This window comes from Schistocerca serialis, chromosome 5, assembly GCF_023864345.2.
Source record: "Schistocerca serialis cubense isolate TAMUIC-IGC-003099 chromosome 5, iqSchSeri2.2, whole genome shotgun sequence".
Taxonomy (NCBI): domain Eukaryota; kingdom Metazoa; phylum Arthropoda; class Insecta; order Orthoptera; family Acrididae; genus Schistocerca; species Schistocerca serialis.
Window position 1 is genome coordinate 149849282 of NC_064642.1, and position 19179 is coordinate 149868460.

The following is a 19179-nucleotide window of genomic DNA, read 5'->3' on the forward strand; positions in this document are numbered from 1 at the left end:
CCGAGGCAGGATTCGAACCTACGACCGTAGCAGTATCGCAGTTCCGGACTGAAACTCCTAGAACCGCACGGCCATCGCGGCCACTAACAATCCCCAACCATCGTCGCGTATGGGGAGCGTGAGAGTTTCGTACCGCATCTTGGCGACACTTCCGACGCTGACGAAATAACCGAATGCTGTGCCATTACGGCCGTCATTTGGAAAATGTGAACTACGTGCGATGTTCTGGGTGCCATGCTAGTGTTAATGGAGGTGACTCGTTGGACAATACCCAATGCTCGTAAAAAGCGCATCCTTACGCCAGTTCGGCTACCTGTAGAAGGCATGTATAATTAATCACCGCGCATCGCGGATAATGAAGCATGTCCAGGTATTTTATCGTGTCCATCGACTTTAGAGGCGCTAAGCTGCCGTCCTCGAGGTCTATACCATGTTCGTCGTCCCATACTTTTCCATGTCCGTAACCTTACCAGCCGCCGTCCCGTATTGCGCGATCCATTCCAGTGCTGACTTGATCTCATGTCCTTTAATGAAATGTGTTCCGTCGCAGCGTTGTCCCTGAGAGACAATGCTTTAGTACGCTGATTAGTGGTTCAAGAGCAATTGCATATAAGATCGTTGAGAGCGGGCAACCCTGACGGACCAGTCGCGAATCTGACAGGGATGCCCGCCAAGCGTTCATTAACCAGAACTTTGGATCATCCACCACGAAGACGTCGCAGGATAACATCGATAAAGGCTGGAAGGAAAGCACGAGGACCATGACCGCAGCTAGGAAATCATAGCCCACCCTATCAAAAGCATGGTCAAAGTTCACCGTGATCATGGCACCTCGAAGGCGACAAGCCACTGCGCTATCATGTCCCTATAGTCACTAAGCGCCGTCTGCGTATAACACTGACAGAAAAATGACCACAACATCAAGAAGGAGCTGTACGACATTAACATTCCAGTTACCTGCCCTGGCCTTGACGTAAATCTAGACAGTGTATTTTCCTCATAGTGTTGTCGCTGTCCAGCACGGTGTGAGGTTTGACAGCTCAATGTATAATTGGTTGTCGGCGCTAGTACCTCCTACGTTGTTCCATTGAACACCCCCTTGTGCGCTGGTCGGGTGAAGCGGAGGTTATCTTGTTAGTGGGTCCGCTGACTGTCTGTTGAGTTGTCATCGGAGCGACAGTGGTTGGGCCGACTGCCTGTCTCACCTAAGCAAGCGTTAGTGTTTGAATTCCAGGCCGATCCTCGGAACGTCTGAGACTGGGTGTACTGCCTTTTCTTGTTTGTTCTTGTTGTTTGTACTTGTACAGCTTCTAGCCGATTTTTAGATTAAGGTTGTTTAGGTCTACAGGCGTCAGATGGTGTGGGCCTTCAGCCTAATTTAAGAACTGTTTTACGTAAAGCCTTTGACATTTTTCTAATTAATGTTGTTGAGCCTTAAGTGTTGGGCCTTCAGCCGTCTTTGAATTTAAGGTATTTTCTCTTAAAGTGTCAGATTCTTTGGGCCTTCAGCCTAATTAAGGAACTGTTTTAAGATAAGGCTTTGCCTTTTAAATTTCTGATTTTGGTTGATTTAATGTCCTACGGGTTTACCAACGCATCTCATTAGTTACCTTTCAGACTGGACGTGATGAGTTGATGTAAGTCAAGTAAGCCTATAAACGGACAAAGACGCCATTATCAACACCTCACTGAGTTCGTAAGAGGTCGAGTAATAGGGCTACGAAAAGCTGGATGTTGCTTCTGCAATATTGTAGAAAGACTTCGCAGGAATGTACCCGCTGTACATGATTGCTAGCAGTAGCGGTCACGAGACTGTACGGTCTCAAGAAGACCGGGATGACGGCCATGTGGCACTACCGAGACGGAAGACCATCGTGTTCGGCGTATGGCTCTGGCGCATCGTACTGCTTCTGCAGCAGAAATTTAAGAAGCAGTTAAAACCACAGTGACACAACGAACTGTTGCAAATCAGTTACTTCGAGGACAGCTCGGAGGCAGCCGCCCTATATGGTGTGTTTCACTGACCCCAAACTACCGCCATTTGCAACTAAATTGGTTTCAAGCGAGAGCTCATTAAAGGGCAGGGTGGAGGTCTGGTTTTCTGATGAAAACTGTTTCTGCCTCGGTGCCAGTGATGGCCATGTGTTCGTTAGAAAGACGTCAGTTGAGGATCTGCAACAAACTGTATCTACATCCAGATCTATGGTGTGGGGTGCGATTTCGTATGACAGCTGTGGCACGCTCGTGTTTATCCCACGGACCTTGGCTGCAAAACTGTACGCCAAACTGACGAGTCGACCTGTTGTGCTAGTATTTATGAACAGCATTGAAGGGGATGCTTGCCAACAGGATAACGCTCACTCAGATACCGCTGTTGCAACCCAAAAGTGCTCTACAGAGTGTCGACATTTTTCCTTGGCTTTCCCGGGCACCAGATTTTCTCTAATTGAGCACATACAGGCTATCAGTGGGCGACAACTCCACCATCATCCAAAAACGACATTAAACGTCCGTTTATTGACATGTCACTTTCGATAAGATAATTTTAACTTGATCTATTTTTTATTTCAATCGACACGAAGTTTATTTGAACGTCGTCCAAAACAGCATTAACCGTCTCTGTAATGACCGAGCAAGTGCAACAGGCATCAGACAAATTGACCTCCGAGAACTCTAAAACACAGCGTATTCACGTTTGGATGCTTGCGTTCAACATTTTGGCGTTTACACCGGTTATTGATGTGCCAGCAATTCACATTTGCAATAGCTTTTCTCCTGCCTAAATTAACCTGTGAATTTGCAACGTTAATCACTTAAACATGTTACCTAGACAAGTATATTCCAGAGATTTCATTACCCTACATCAGTTATTTCATGGCGGTGAGATTTCTTTCCGTCAGTATACTTGCTGTGGAATAACTTGTACGAACCTTGAGTCATGATACCACAAACTGCAGTTGTCTATGTCTGATGTCTTCTTTAAATTGCATTTGGAAATCAGTGAGTTTTCATATGGACACCGTGCACATCTTGATCTTGTAGATAACTCAGTTAAAATGAAGTTGTTGTGTACATAGTTCCGCGTAGTCAGCGCGTACACAACTTTCCCACTAGAGCGCGCCCCGCTAAGCACAACAGCGCAGGCGCAGCGCTCGTCCGTCTCCGCACTACGAGATGGCGCTGTCTTAGAAACGGACCAAATTCTGCTTCCGCCGATCCGCGTATTAATATGTAACGCAGCCAATGAGATTGCTGCTAACGTAGAACCTTTTCTCCCCGCAGATCACACTCGCGCAGTGATACCTGAAAGCGCGAGGTATTATAACGAGTGTACAGACCTCCGATTAGTCAGTCTGCATTAGTCTGTACCAGTCTGCATTTGTCTGTACCAGTCTATAGTCAAGTTTCAGTCTGCGACTAATGAAATTACCATATTCCTGTACATAGCCATGAAGATAAATGAGTAGACACTTTGTCAAGTATCAGAGATATGTGAGAATAAGATTAACGTACCAAGACCAAAGGAACTTCAGATTGTCAGTTGTAAACAGCATCCAGAACCAAGTTATTTTTATGCTTGATATTATTTTAATAAATGTGGGTGAAAATTAATCAAGTTCTGTTTAAAGTTGGTCACCGTCAATCTGCTACTCTAAGGTGCAAGTGGCATTTCTATCGTCTGACCTAACGGCAGAAGATAAACACACCACAATAAGACCACGAGACATATTGCTGACACTCGCCTACTTCGTTAGAGCGCCAAAAATAATCTGATGGTGTGTGTACCGAAGGTCTTACAGTACGCACACCACAGAAGTCAAAAATGGTTCAAATGGCTCTGTGCACTATGGGACTTAATATCTGAGGTAATCAGTCCCCTAGAACTTAGAACTACTTAAACCTAACTAACCTAAGGACATCACACACATCCATGCCCGAAGTGGGATTCGAACTTGCGACCGTAGCGGTCGCGCGGTTCCAGACTGAAGTGCCTAGAACCGCTCGGCCACACCGGCCGGCCAAAATAAAGTCAAAAATTGTTAGTCGCTCTATTATTTTGTCGTAAATGACAAATTTTGATCGCATCCATTCGACCACTCTAGAGACTCTTATCAGTAGAGGCTCAGCTTGAGGACCAGCGGTTTGCAGCTCATCTTCATCCTCCCGAGTACCGTTGCTGTGGAATGAAGACCTGCGGTGGTCGGTTCGGCTCGGCTGCTCTCTCCCCAGCGAGCGCCGGCCGGCGTGGTGGTGGGAGTCCCGTTTACTGGCGACCAGACGGGGCCCCCGCTACAGCCAGCCGGCGTGCTGCGGTCCGCGGGATTTATTCCCGGGGTGAGGCACGCGCGCATATTTTAAAACGCCGGACGTGACCGGGACACACGTTCGCCGCCCTTAAAACTGCGCTGCGGTCCTCGTTAAACCGAGCGCCGCGCCGCGAAAAACAAGTCTGCGAATTGACGGCCCGGACTGCTACGGCTGTGGGAAGCGACGCGGCCGCTTCTGCTGACTCCGCCGCCGCGCCAGCCGGCTGATGCGATAAAACGCGACGGCAACCAGCGCCCCGCGGTTTGATGGCTGCCTGCTAATGCCGCCAATTCTCACCGCGCACAGTAACTTAGTGCACGACTGCAACACGTAAAATTCCAGTTCACTGTGAGGTGCGTCTGCATGCTAGCACTATTAAAAATAATGTCTCCTTAAATCTAGGTACTAGAGCCTGTGCTGTACATAACATACGCAAATGATGGGCCTAACGCGGTGAAATTTGGGAACATAAGAAACTGTACTGAATCTACGACTTAGATTACAAGGGAACTATACAATCTGACATGTCGAAATCTGCCCTGAAATTTTTTGTACATGAAGAAGACACCGCGGTCTAATGCGCTGCAGTCGTGGACTGTGCGGCTGGTCCCGGCAGAGGTTCGAGTCCTCCCTCGGGCACGGGTGTGTGTGTTTGTCCTTAGGATAATTTAGGTTAAGTAGTGTGTAAGCTTAGGGACTGATGACCTTAGCAGTTAAGTCCCATAAGATGTCACACACATTTGATCATTTTTTTCAAGAAGACACCGAAAGAAAAACAGTGTCAAAGCTTACGGCAAATTGAAAAAGAGTGGGTGTACATACGTGAGTATGAAAAACCCCTTCCCTCGAAAATTTCTCTCCTTCATACCTCCTCTGTTTTACCACAGATGACGTGTCAGTGATCTCATTTGTACTAAGACTGCAGCTCAAGCGAGGTGCCTATTTGCTTCCAGCGCCCTGAATGGAATGCACGTTCTAATTAATGTTCACCAACCCGCAGTCTTCTATTGTCGTGGTCCCCTGCGCAAAAAACCGCACGCAGGTCGTGATCCGTTATACTGAGGCTGAAATAAACTCTTAGCGAGGAACCGATATTTTATAAATAAATTTCCCATCAGTTTATTTATGCGGGATGCCACTCACTTTTTGTTAACTGAATACTAGAAACGGCACAATTATATTCCACTTTATCAGTCACAAATAATCTCCAATCTTCACATTTTCACAAAAACATAAGAATGAACTACGTATCTGCGTAATTACTATCAAATTGTTTTCAGTTACATGTCCACATAATCAAATTACTAATAAAGTCTTAACTGACAACGACCGTGGCAAACAACATGTTTGTCCTCCAAGACTGCCGAAGCAGCTGTGATCGTAGAGTGGAACCACTTCGCCCGCCGTCCAAGGTGCTTCGTCTGCCTTTCCGTTTAGCGGCTTTTTACTATTCTGCTGGTAATTAACGCCTTTGAAACAACAGAATGATAGCCTGCTACTGAGAAATGCAAGTAAATATGCTGTTTGGTTTTTCTACTATTAATAACAGAAGATTATCATTTTGTCGTGCAACTTCCGAACGCAGTAGCCAGTCGCGGAGAAGGACCACAATTTAGGCGGTCTTTCTCACTACGCCCATACCGAACAAACTATTTGTCATCGGTACCTCACAGCACATTACGCCATATAGCTACCGCTGCTCTAAGAGGAGTTTCTTGTAGCAGAATATGATAGCTGCAAAACCAGAAATATTGGAAACTTTAGCTGCGAAGACGCACTCTTAAGTATTTATTTCAAAAATGCTAAAAATCACCAAATTCGTAGAACGACAGGTAAATGGAGAAATGTACATCCCTACCGTAGCTGCAGCAGAAAGTGCATGCGTAACACGGCAAAGACATATCCTTCATTGAAGGCATATCGGTAAACAGATAACCTGGCACAATGCGATCGTAATTTTTAAAGCGAATGTCAATTTGTGTTCATAGATTCACTGACAGTTGTTCACAGTTACCATTCGCTCGAATTTGCAACTCATTTTATATCCATAATAAATATCAGTTGCGTTACTGCTAAGTGTTAACAATAAAGGTAATACTGAGTTAATTTTCTTCGTGTTTTCTTCGTAACCTATGCTTGCTAACAGTATCTGTCTTTGTACAGATTCCAGAGTTTCACAGTACTGAGGCATGCAATTAATGTTATCAATGTCGGAAAGATAAAATAAGATGAATGAGGTATGGAACCGAAATCATCTACCTCTTCTGAGGACCTACATATGTGTTATTTATTAATTAATTCCTTGCACATTCATTCGAATGATGTCGAAATTTTGTTAGAAATTACATTAGAAGTGAGGGATAGTTACTCTAACCATTCCGTGAACTGTGGTTTGGGCGATGAGTGTTGTGCTATTTAAACTCCAAAGGAAAAATGCAGTACCTTCTTAGCCCAAAGAGTAATAGCTTTCATTGACAAAGAAGAAGCTTTAAATTTTTTTATTAAATGAAGGAGGGAGGAAACGCTGAAAGTTAAGTTGTTAACAAAGCCGGTTCCTTTTTTTAAATCTGATCATGATTTCTACAAACGGAAGAAAGATTTACATGCGGTACGAAATATGCACCAAAATAAAACTCACAAAAGGGTAAAAGAAAAACTATTCGAAAGACTTACAACTACTCTTGAGAGTCTCCACACCGTTATCAGGGGAAATCTCAGTGACTACGCCTTCTCAATTGCAAGCAAGACGAACAGTACTGATCCCCTAGCTTCTTCGGCCTTGGTGAAAAGAATTTGAAAATTATACGGGAAAGGAAGTCGCAAAACTACGATGTTCGCTTCAAGTAGCTGCGCAGAGAACATTTCATTAATGGGCAATTGTATAGACAAAATTCGTAGCTTCTTGTCATCCCGTCAAGTGCTGGGTATACAGCCAGTCAGTCATGTTTCGTGCAAACCGCGCTTCATCATTTCGAACGGTAAAAAGACGGAGTCACTTGTGTAGTCAAGGAATATATTCACATACACTAGTGGTAGTCAACCTGGTCCATAGCGTCCACTACTGGGTGGTAGTTGTTAGGGGTTTTGAAAATTTTCATTAGGTTACATTAGAACAAATAAGCCCTCGGTCACAAATATTAAGTCAAAATTGACCAGGTTTCGACGCTACTATGAGCGTCGTCTTTAGAATTAAACTAACCGTTCTAAAACATGTTAGGTATATAATACATCAATAAAATTAATGTTTGTACTGACTGGAGAGAGATGCAGTACTTACAAGTCACATTTTAAAAAATCTAAGCCGGAAAGGCGACGTCATGAATAGTTGTAAATAAGATGGCGAGCAGCCCTTAGCGGCTCGCCATCTTATTTACAACTATTCATGACATTGCCTTCCCGGCCTAGATTTTTGAAAATGTGACTGGTAAGTACTGCATCTCTCTCCAGTCAGTACAAACTTTAACTTTATTAATGCATTATATACCTAATACGTTTTAGAATAGTTAGTTTAATTCTGAAGACGACGCTCATAGTAGCGTCGAAACCTGATCAATTTTGATTTAATATTAGTGACCGAGGGCTTATTTGTTCTAATATAATTCTGACACGGTCACTGAACCTTAGCAGCTATGTTCAAAGTTTTCATTTTCATTAGGTTTTCACGAAAGATAGACATTAAGTGTTTGGTAAGTAATTATTATTTTATTATTAGCTTTAACTTCCTGCAACTCTGCTTTATAAATTTTATAAAGCTACTTCCCTACATTATGTATTACCACTGCTGTGTACTTTTTTGAAATAGTGAAATCAACAGGGACGAAATACATAGAAAGAAAGATGACGTATAGTTTCTGCAGAAACCAGATTACAGTCATAAGACTCGAAGTTCATGAAGGGAAGCATCAGTCGAGAAACGAGTGACAGAGTGTGGTAGCATTGTCAAAATATCGTAGAATCTGAAAAGTGAGAAAGCTGTACAAGAAAGTAAGACGCAATTCAGAAAGAGAATGAAAGTAGGCCTACAGAGTGAAGAAATAAAAATATTGAAATTTGATAATGAAATTTTAATTCTGTCAGAGACGACAAAGATATTGGAGGAGCAGATACTGCCTTCGGAAGTTCCTATATACTGAATACCAACAAAAGTACGGGAAGTAATGTAGACATGTGAAATGACTTTGTAGCTAGCACATTACTCCATAACAAGAAACTACGAATTTGTCTATAATACTGCCTATTGACGAAATATTCTCTACACATTTTCTTGAAGCAAACATCGCAATTTTGAGACTACCTGTTCAGTATAATGCTGTGGGAATCAATTCAGGAAATAAGACTGTAGATGTTAGAGACGAATGTTGCTATCTGGTTAGGAAAACAATGAACGGCGACAAATAGAGATCATAAATGGTAATAGCAAGAACACATTTACTGAGATAATAAATATGTTGTCATCAAAAACAAACATAACTCTTAACAAGACTTTTCTGAAGATGTATGACGTGGGTGTAGCGATCTACAGGAGTGGAACGTGGATAATTAAGAGTTCAGATAAGGAAAGAATAAAAGGTTTTGAAAACTGCTGCAACAGAAGAATGCTGAATGTTAGATGTGTAGATCGGACACCTTCTGAAAGCGTACCGAATGGAATCAGAGAGAAAAGAAATTTATTACTAAGAACTGACGCGTTGATGACACACATCCTGAGGCATCAGAGAGTAGTTAATCCGGTAACAGAGGGAAGTGTGAGGGTTAAAAATTTTAGAGGAAAACCAAGGCTTGAATACATTAATCCGGTTAAAATGGATTTTCTCTTCAAACGCTAAACAGCTGACCGTCAAATCTGAGCTGTGCAAGGTGATAAAGAGCAGTGCGCTTGTGTCCATGTGACAAAACGAGAGTGGCATCAAGCTGATGACGGTAGGTGGCAGTAGAACACGCATCTCACAGGTATGCTTTTGCACTGTTATGAGATTTGACTCCATTTTCCATACCACGATCACATGCGTGCTACATCGGTGTTCGTGCGCCGACTGTGAGGGTGAACTACATTCCTCCGTTCTGTACTGCACCGACTTCGAGAAACTGCATGGGTATTAACATTTTCGCTGTTTAATCAGTATACGTGTTGCTATATGATCCCACGAGCAGCAGGAGCAGAACAGACTATTAGTTGTAAGTCTTTTTTTTCCGAATCTGTATAGTGGTCTAGCGCTGTGGCTGCAGCCGCCCTAACGCCGCCTGTTGGTTCGGAGCACTACCTGGCGCGGAAGGGCATTAGTTCTGGGGGCCCGCTCATCACGCCTCGCTCTCGCCCTGCCTCCGTCCTTTCAGCCTCGGCGCTCTCATTCTTCCTCCGTCTGACACGCACGCACATATACACACACGCAGTAATTTCGTGGACAATGCTACAAAAGCGCCCTGCATCGGATTCGGGCACCACAGCCCCAAGGTGTTGGTCCGTTTCGGTGCACGTTTCCTGACTCACGCAGCAACACGTTTAGGCAAACGTGAAGTAAATACAAGATCGACTTTTGTACTAACAGCGACCACTTACTTGCAGTTTTTCTTACGCGTGGGTCTAAAAAAATAGTAGTGTTGAAAGACAGAAACCAATATCATTTACGGACAGCAGGTAAAGCGCACTGTTCCACAGACACCGTTGTTTACTTTTTCTCTAATCTCCCAACATCGTGGAGAATATCCAAAACACACACACACACACACACACACACACACACACACACACACACACATTCATACACGCACATGCAAACACACATAAATATTTTTCCTCCGAATATCGGGATACAGCACTATAGAGAGAACAAAAAATTACTTTTGCTTCACCTGAGTATACTAATTCAATTACGTAGGTTATGATATCACATATCGGCGTGACGAAGGTATAGGGAAGAAATTAACGAAGTTTGGGAATATACGTGGAACAATAAACACGTGTCTAAAAATTAAAACGAGGAGAAAAACAAGATAGAATTTTATAAGGCAATGGCAGTTCAAATACTTGTTTATCGAAGTGAATCGTGCGCCATACAAACCGGCAAGAAAGTAGCATACGGCCAAAAGAGATGAAGTTTCTAAAAACAGTAAAGGGACGCACAATAGTAGACAGATTTTGAAATTATGAAATTAGGGAAGAAATGGGTGCATTTAACCAACTCAATAAAATACAAGAAAATGGGAGAAACTGGAACGAACATCCTGAAAAAGTAACTGGAGAAAGATTCCCTCGTGAGATAAGAAGCTTTAAGCCTGTTGTGAGTTTGTCAAGGAAAGCAGAAAAAGAGATGGGTAACGTAATAGGCAAACAAACAAAGACCTAACGGTTTAAGTGAAGATAATGATTATGATCTATCATTAGAATCTGAATATTTCACGTCTTCCACCAGCGTAGAAGAACGAAGATAGGTTTAGTTAATCTCTGACTGGTGATTTCAGGGAGTCCTCGAAGAGCTAGAGACGAACGATTGCAAAATCTTTAAATAAATTGTACGAATCATATACAACAACTGTAGTCACAAAATCATCTAGCAATAAGTTCGTAGTGAAGTAGAAATAAAATCAAAGACGTTATCCGCAAACTATGTTGTTGTCATATTCATCGTATGAAAAGAAACAGGTTGACTAAAATTAAGTTTGACTTTTTCGATGTAGAATTCAGAACACCAATATCCTGTTTTACGAGGGTCAAAGAAGAGATTTAAACATCATAAATCAAGCGCGAAAATGCACTGTACGTGAATCTTTTCCGTGGCGCTTCTGGACAGAAGATCGCGAACAAGCTCACTCGATAAAAAATAAAGGAATGTCAGATGTGGAAGGAATGGGGTACACTACCAAAAGGCAACGAAGATTGACGTGAATAGAGTCATCTGAAACCGATAAATATAAATACAGTAATGTCAATAAGAGCAACGCTTAGCTTCTGTCTCATCTAACTCCACTGTTATCGCTTCGCTAACAAAGTTGAAAGTAAGCATTACAAGAGTGTGCGCTACAATGTGAATGGTCAACACTGTTTCCTTCTGATAATGACGAGAGAGTTAATACGTTGGTAGCGTGTGTGTTTAAACGTTCTTCGGCTTTCGCAGCCGAGCTGAAGCAGAATTCTTTTTGGCTTCTGACTGCGTGATACTGTGAAGTGAATAGCAGTTTTTACCACTGTTGCGAGGGATTTTCTTCAGGACATGTTTATTCCACTCACCTTGATGAATCTTGGTTGCAACAGTGGTTAAGATGTTGGTTCAGTTCAAAAACTTACGCGGAAACAAACGAAAAATTTTATGTAAAGAGATACTGGTGTGTTATTATCGACTGTCAAATGATTTCAGCATAGTTTGCTACAGCAGAAGAGGAAGTTTGGTAATTTACAGGCAATTTGTTTGGTGGTATTGTCTACGCCTATTCTTTCCGCTATTCTAAATCTTATTCTGTAATGATAGAGACTGGTGTGTTCATTGTACTCGGGGACACGCGTCAAATATCGTTTATAAGAAATTACATACACACTTACTAGCTCAGAGAACCACGATTTACTTTACTCTACTTTGAGATTAAGTCTGTCGCGAAATTAAGATTCGAGCCCGTGCTTACAATGAAGTGTGCGTTATGGGGCTGTAGGAGCACGCCTCATGTAATACCTTCCTCTGTACACTACCTTCCATCAGTCATCTTTACAGGTTACTTCATCCATATTATGCCACCGTTTTTGCTGTAAATGTTTGTTATGTCATGATATAGTTTCGTACCTTGACATCACTAGAACTCCAGTAGTTATGTTACCTAGTCCAAGGTTGTTGAAGTTTTACAGAATATTAATAAACAGGGCACGTGACACTGTTAATGGTGATCCGTCCGTTATTAAGCTAGGCGGCCCACTTGATGCTGACCGTAATGCGAAGGTTATACGCCAGCTCCATATTAACCCCTTTGCTTCCCCCCTCCCACCGGTATCGACTACACAAATACGACAAAAATATAAGCGTCCAATGAAGTCGCAAATACTTGACGGACATGCTTCACACACTTCTCTCACACCCCACGAAAGAGAGCTTCCAATATGCACGAAGAAAGAAAACCTTTCTGATTTGTCGGGTGAATCTCCCAACGAGGCTACACGAATTAACGTTTAACTGGCAAAATTAACTCCATGTATCATTTCCTCAGACTCTCTCTTTATGTCTACTGCGATTCTCCCTTCACAGTTATTCGCTACCTATGTGAGTGATTTAAATTCTCTGGTTAGCTTTTTTCATTTCGTTGTACAAATTGCTCTTTGTTTTACCTGAAGAAAAATTTTAGACAACTTTTTATCCCTCTTGTTAGGCATGCGATGAAATGGAAGGCTGACGTACAAACGTGATTAGCGAATGTACTAACATGTTTGAGTCATTTACCTCCTTGCTTAAAAGTGGCAATTTTCTAGGCGTTGCAGATCTGCAAGGTGTCTCAACACTCCATGAGTTAGATTGGATGCTTTAGAATACGAATTGATTCATAAATCAATTATGGATGTATTACTTGACAAAGTTAATTCACTGTTATACGTATCGTCACAAGGCACTCATGAGGTTGAGAAAGTGCATCATTTTTATAAGCATCGGTACATTACGAACAAACTTCTCATGAACAGTGTCCATCATGAACCCTTCTGTAAATAAACTAAGGGACAATTAAAAAATTGTAAATTAACACAGTTTTTGGATTACGGGAGGCTACGATAAGGAAAGGGCGGAGGGAAATCAAACCGCTCTCGTATGTCTTCATGCAGCTGATGTACAGTAACTACATTGCAATCTATTCATATGCCAAAAGACAGAGAGCAATAGATAGTGGTAACATCATGAATCAGGCTTGCAGGGGTAGCTTCCCACTCAACACCCAAATAGGAATAAAAATCTGTTAACCGACTACAAAGAGCATTTTTTCACATCCAAAAGCAATCATTTCACTCAATATAACACATCTGCTAACGTGATTGAACGCAACAATCCGAAATGCTGGGATTCAAAGAACGCGAAGGTATGGTGGATGAAAAAGCACCATTTCGAATAAATTAAAAACTATGAAAATTACATAAAATCCTAAATGCATGTGGCTAGTCATCCCGTTCAGCCTTTGTGATCTACATTTAGAACAAAGTGATTTGTCCCTAGCATTATATCGGGGAGCATGTGGTGGGCTGACGACCAAATCAGCTCTATCTCCCAGAAAATGCGAAAAATAGGAAACGAGTGACAATTTCTCCCTTGTGTAGGTACTTTACTGATACCACACATTGCGATCTTTATTTTGAGCAACACACTTTTGCTCTAATAACATATCGGTGATCGGTGGCTGCATGATAGGCTGAAGTCCAGTTCACTCTATTCCAGAAAAATCCAAAAGTAGGAAGCTAATGGATAATTGCCTCATGTACGTATTTTTCTGATTCTACACACTGTAATCTTTCTGAAGAACTCAGCTTTGCTCTGAAGGCATGTTGAGAAGGCACATGGGGAGCCGAAGGTCAATTAATCCAGCTAAAGAAAAATTCAAAAATAGGAAAATAATAGGTATTTCTGCCTCGTGAAGGTATTTGTCTGAATCTACACATTATTCTCATTCTTTCGAACAAGGTAGTTTTACTGTAGCAAACAACGTCTGAACATGTGATGAAGTTAATGATCAAGTGAGACACGCAGACACTGTGCGGCTGGTCCCGGTGGAGGTTCGAGTCCTCCCTCGTGCATGGGTGTGTGTGTTTGTCCTTAGGATAATTTAGGTTAAATAGTGTGTAAGCTTAGGGACTGATGACATTAGCAGTTAAGTCCCATAAGATTCCACACACATTTGAACATTTTGAACACACGCAGACAGTCAAAGACCATTCGTCAAAAATGTCCGAAAATTACAATTCTCAAATTAGTAACCGAAGTTTTTTGGGAGGGGGGGAAATACATGATGAACTGGTATACTTAAACATTCTTTACCAAGCTCATTTTAGCTAAGATCAATGTGTTGTATCTGTTCTGATCAGCTTAATATCCGATACACCTTGCAAAGCTTGACCAGAATATTAAACTCATCTTCGGCTCACGACGGAGCTGTTGGCGAAACGAAGTTTCCTATCACAAGTTTGCACGATGATGCGAAAATAAGTAGAGATATGGGTAAAAACTATGGAAAATAAAAATGAGATAGCAGAATATACGAGATGTGACAATAAAGTAATGAGACTGATTTTCTTTGCAAGATATGGCAACCCTGCAGGCTTGCGTAGGCACAATACCTTTGACCTTGGTCTATAATCTGCTTCTAGTCCAAGCGGCACATCGATGCAATTGCTCAGTCGTCAGTCGTGCTGTAATAAGTTAACGCATGTTTGTGTCTCTCGTCACGGAAATGGAACCGCATAATATTGCGCAATGGTATGCCACTTTTTTCGTTAAATTGGGTGAAAACGCGATGACAACTTATGGTAAACTTCAGAAGGCTTTTGGAGAGGAGGTTATCTCAAGAGCTCAAGTTTTTCATTGGCATAAACGTTTAGTGAAGCCAGAACGAATGTTGAAGATGAAGACCGCAGTGGACGACTATCAACCTCACGGATGGATGTCAGCTTGGCCAGGGTGCGTGAACTGGTACGATCTGATCGAAGATTATCGGTGAAAATGATTGCAGAAGAACTGAACATCAATTGAGAAACGGTTTGTCTGACAATAAGGGAAGGTCTTGGTATGAGAAAGATTTGTGCAAAAATGGTCCCCAAAAATTTCACACCACAATAGCGAGAAACACGGAAAAATCTGGCAGCCGATCTGTTATAGCAAAGGGAAATCAATCCAGAATTGTTGAGCCGTGTTATAACTAGTGATGAAAGTTAGGTTTTTCAGTACGATCCAGAGACAAAACGCCAAAGTTCGCAATGGTGCTCGAAGGAATCACCTAGACCAAAAAAAGCTCGCATGTCAAACACAAAAGTGAAATGAATGCTTGTGTGCTTCTTTGATTCCAAGGGAATTATTCATAAAGAGTGGGTGCCTCCTGGACAAACAGTTAACCAATATTACTACAAAGAAATTTTAAAAAGACTTCGTAAAAGAGTTCTTCGTGTCCATGCCAACATTTCTGATAATTGGATTCTGCATTACGATAATGCGCCATCCCATACTGCTCTATCAGTACAGCAATTTTTAACCTCAAAACAAATTTCAGTACTACCACAGCCACCTTATTCAGCAGATATCGCTCCGTGCGACATTTTCTATTTACAAGAGTCAAAACGGCGGTCAAGGGACACCATTTTCAAATAACACAAGATGTCCAAGAAGCTGTGACGAGGGTCTTGGAGGATATTACAGAAGATGAGTTCCAGAAATGTTACCATCAATGGCAGAAGCGCTGAAAAAAGTGTGTGCAATCAGAAGGGAACCACTTTGAAGGAGACAACACTAAACTTGACTAGAACTGTAAGTAAATGTTTTTTTTCACATCAGTCTCATTACTTTGTTATCGCACCTCGTATACCCTAACACACTAGCCGAAAGGAAATGTTAGTAACCCTTTAACCCTTTAGAATAAACAGTCAATGGGTAGTTGAGTTGGGTTGTTTGGGGAAGGAGACCAGACAGCGAGGTCATCGGTCTCATCAGATTCAGGAAGGATGAGGAAGGCATTCGGCCGTGCCCTTTTAAAGGAACCATCCCGGCATTTGCCTGGAGCGATTTAGGGAAATTACGGAAAACCTAAATCAGGATGGCCGGACGCGGGATTGAACCGTCGTCCTCCCGAATGCGAGTCCAGTGTCTAACCACTGCGCCACCTCGCTCGATTTTTGAATAAACCTTTTTTTTATGAATGGTTTGACGAGGCCCGAGGCCCGGGACGATTGCTGGATGTATTCCAACCTCTGTCCCTGACGTTTTAAGAGATGCCCTATTGTTCCGTCCCTTCCTCTTGTCGATGTTTTCCATATTTTCCTTTCCTCGCCGATTCTGCGGACAACTTCCTCATTTCTTACTTTATCAGTCTATATGATTTTCAACATTCTTTAGTAGCACCGCATCTCAAAGGCTTCGATTCTCTTCTGCTCTGGTTTTCCCTCAGTCCAAATTTCACTACCATACAATGCTACGTTCTAGACGTACATTCTCAGAAATTTCGTTCTCAAATTACGACCTACGTTTGATACCAGCAGATTTCTCTTCGCCAGGAATGGCTTTCTCTCCAGCGCTAGTCTGCTTTTTACGTCCCCCTTGCTCCGTTCGTCATAGGCTATTTTGCTGACTAGGTAGTGAAATTCCTTAACTTCCTCTACTTCGTTATACCCAATTGTAACGTTAAGTTTATCGCTATTCCCATTTCTGCTACTTCTCATTACTTCCTTCTTTCTTCGATTTACCCTCAATCCGTATTCTGTACTCACTATACTGCTGATTTCATTCAACTCTCCTGTCATCCTTTCTCATTTTCACTTAGGAATCTTGTCATTGATTCTCTTTCACCCTGAATTTTAATCCTACTCTTGAAACAGGAAAGTTTCAAGAGCAGCTCCTTGCTTCTTCGATGTATAGACTGAACAGTAGGGGTGAAAGACTCCATCCCTGTCTAACACCATTTTTTATCCGAGCACTTCGTTCTTGCTCTTCCAATATTATTGTTCCCTCTTGGTTCTTGTTCATATTTTATATTGCCGTCTTTCCCTATAGCTTACCCCTATTTTCCTCAGAATTTCGAACATTTTGCACTATTTTACATTGTCAAACGCTTTTTCCAAGTCGAAAAATCCTATGAATGTGTCTTGATTTTACTTCAGTCTTGCTTCCGTTATCAACCGCAACGTCAGAACTACCTCTCTTGTGCCTTTGTCTTTCCTAAAGCCAAACTAATCGTCATCTAATACAGCCTCAATTTTCTTTTTCATTCTTCTGTATATTATTCTTGTCAGCAGTTTGGATGCATAAGCTGCTAAGCTGATTGTGCATTAACTCTCGCACTTGTCGGCTTTTGCAATCTTCGGAAATGTGTGGATGATGTTTTTCCCAGAGTCTGATTGTATGTCGCCAGTCTCATTCATTCTACACACCAATGTAGAATAGTCGTTTTGTTGCCACTTCCCCCAATGATTTTAGAAATTCCGATGGAATATTATCTTTCACTTCTGCCTCATTAAGTCTTCTAATACTAGATCCCGTATCTCTTCCCTCTCCACTACTTTTTTCTATTCTATCACGTCATCTGACAAGTCTTCCCCCTTGTAGAGGCCTTCAATGTACTCTTTTCACCTCTACGCTCTCTCCTCTGCAATTAAGAGTGGAATTCCCATTGAGCTCTTAATGTTATCGCCATCGCTTTTAATTTTACCGAAGGTTGTTTTGATTGTCCTTAATGCTGAATCCATGCTTGCGCTAATCATTTCTTTTTCCATTTCTCCAAATTTTTCATGCAGACGTTTTGCCTTAGCTTCCCTGCATTTCCTATTTATTTCGTTGCCGAGTGCCTTGTATTTACGTATTTCTGAATTTCGCCGAACATTTGCGTACCTCCTTCTTTCATCGATCAGTTGTAGTATTTCATTTGTTATCCATTGTCTCTTCACAGTTGTTTTCCTTGTACCTTCGGTTTTCTTTCCAACTTCTATGACTGTCCTCTTTAGAGAATCAGCTTAAATGACAACCATAACTCTGTTCCCCTCTCCCAGTGGATTGCTATAACAAACCACCCATGCTACTGAAACAAAGGGTCCCGTCACAAGTTTGCACAACCATGCGAAAATAAGCAATGATATGAGAAAACATATAGCAAATAAAAATGAAATCACAGAATCTTTACGCTAAAACCGAAATGAAAGATTAGATGGAAACAACTGAAGTAACACCAATACCTTTGTTCCTGTCCCCAAGTGGACTGCTGTAACAAGCCACCCACACTTAAATCCGACTGCCAGTGACATTGTGACGGATGGCTGGTAAGCTCAGAGCATCCATCCAGTGACCAGGAGAGCGGTAACTTTCCATTTACCCACGAGTGGAGTACCAACTATGCCCTGGGGTTGCGCTGGCATAGCCATCGCCCTTCACTGTTCGACAAACTCTTTTAATTCTACGGTTTCCTGCTATCAGGTTAGGTTGGCAGCGCAAACCTTCAGTTCTGTAATCTCTGAACATGTGGAGATATCTTCAGAACATTCTCATGCACAGTTTTATGTACACACAGACACGTACAAGGGAAGCTATGTACACGTAAATAGACAAACAAAGGTTGCTCTTCCCTTCTACAGAGGTTCTGCGACGTTCCAGTTGCGCTAAAGCTACAGGAACCAAACTATGACTGCATGCTAAGATCCAAAAAGCTATTGAGACTTATGAAGCGGATTCAACTGACCCATTTCAAGTCATAATTTTGAGCGACAATGTAGAAAAAAACCACGTAAAGTAAATTTTGCATTGTAAAATAATACAATTCTCATACCAATATTCTACAGTGTTGGCGAAACCTCGATCTAAGTCACACATTGCCTTTCAAATGGTTCAAATGGCTCTGAGAACTATGGGACTTAACATCTATGGTCATCAGTCCCCTAGAACTTAGAACTACTTAAACCTAACTAACCTAAGGACATCACACAACACCCAGCCCTCACGAGGCAGAGAAAATCCCTGACCCCGCCGGGAATTGAACCCGGGAACCCGGGCGTGGGAAGCGAGAACGCTACCACACGATCACGAGATGCGGGCACATTGCCTTTAACTACTACACTTCAGAGAGAAGAGGCTGCTGTAATATGATCGAAAATCATATTTCCTTTCCTAGTTTTTATACGTTAAATGCGAATAGGTAAAGGACTCGTTTCAGTAACAAAAGAAAACG

General features: G+C 42.1%; 1 pseudogene; it reads left to right on the top strand.

The window, feature by feature from the left end:
* Positions 1-14287: 14287 nt before the first annotated feature.
* Positions 14288-14419, top strand: LOC126482853 (U2 spliceosomal RNA; annotated as a pseudogene).
* The last annotated feature ends 4760 nt before the right edge of the window (positions 14420-19179 follow it).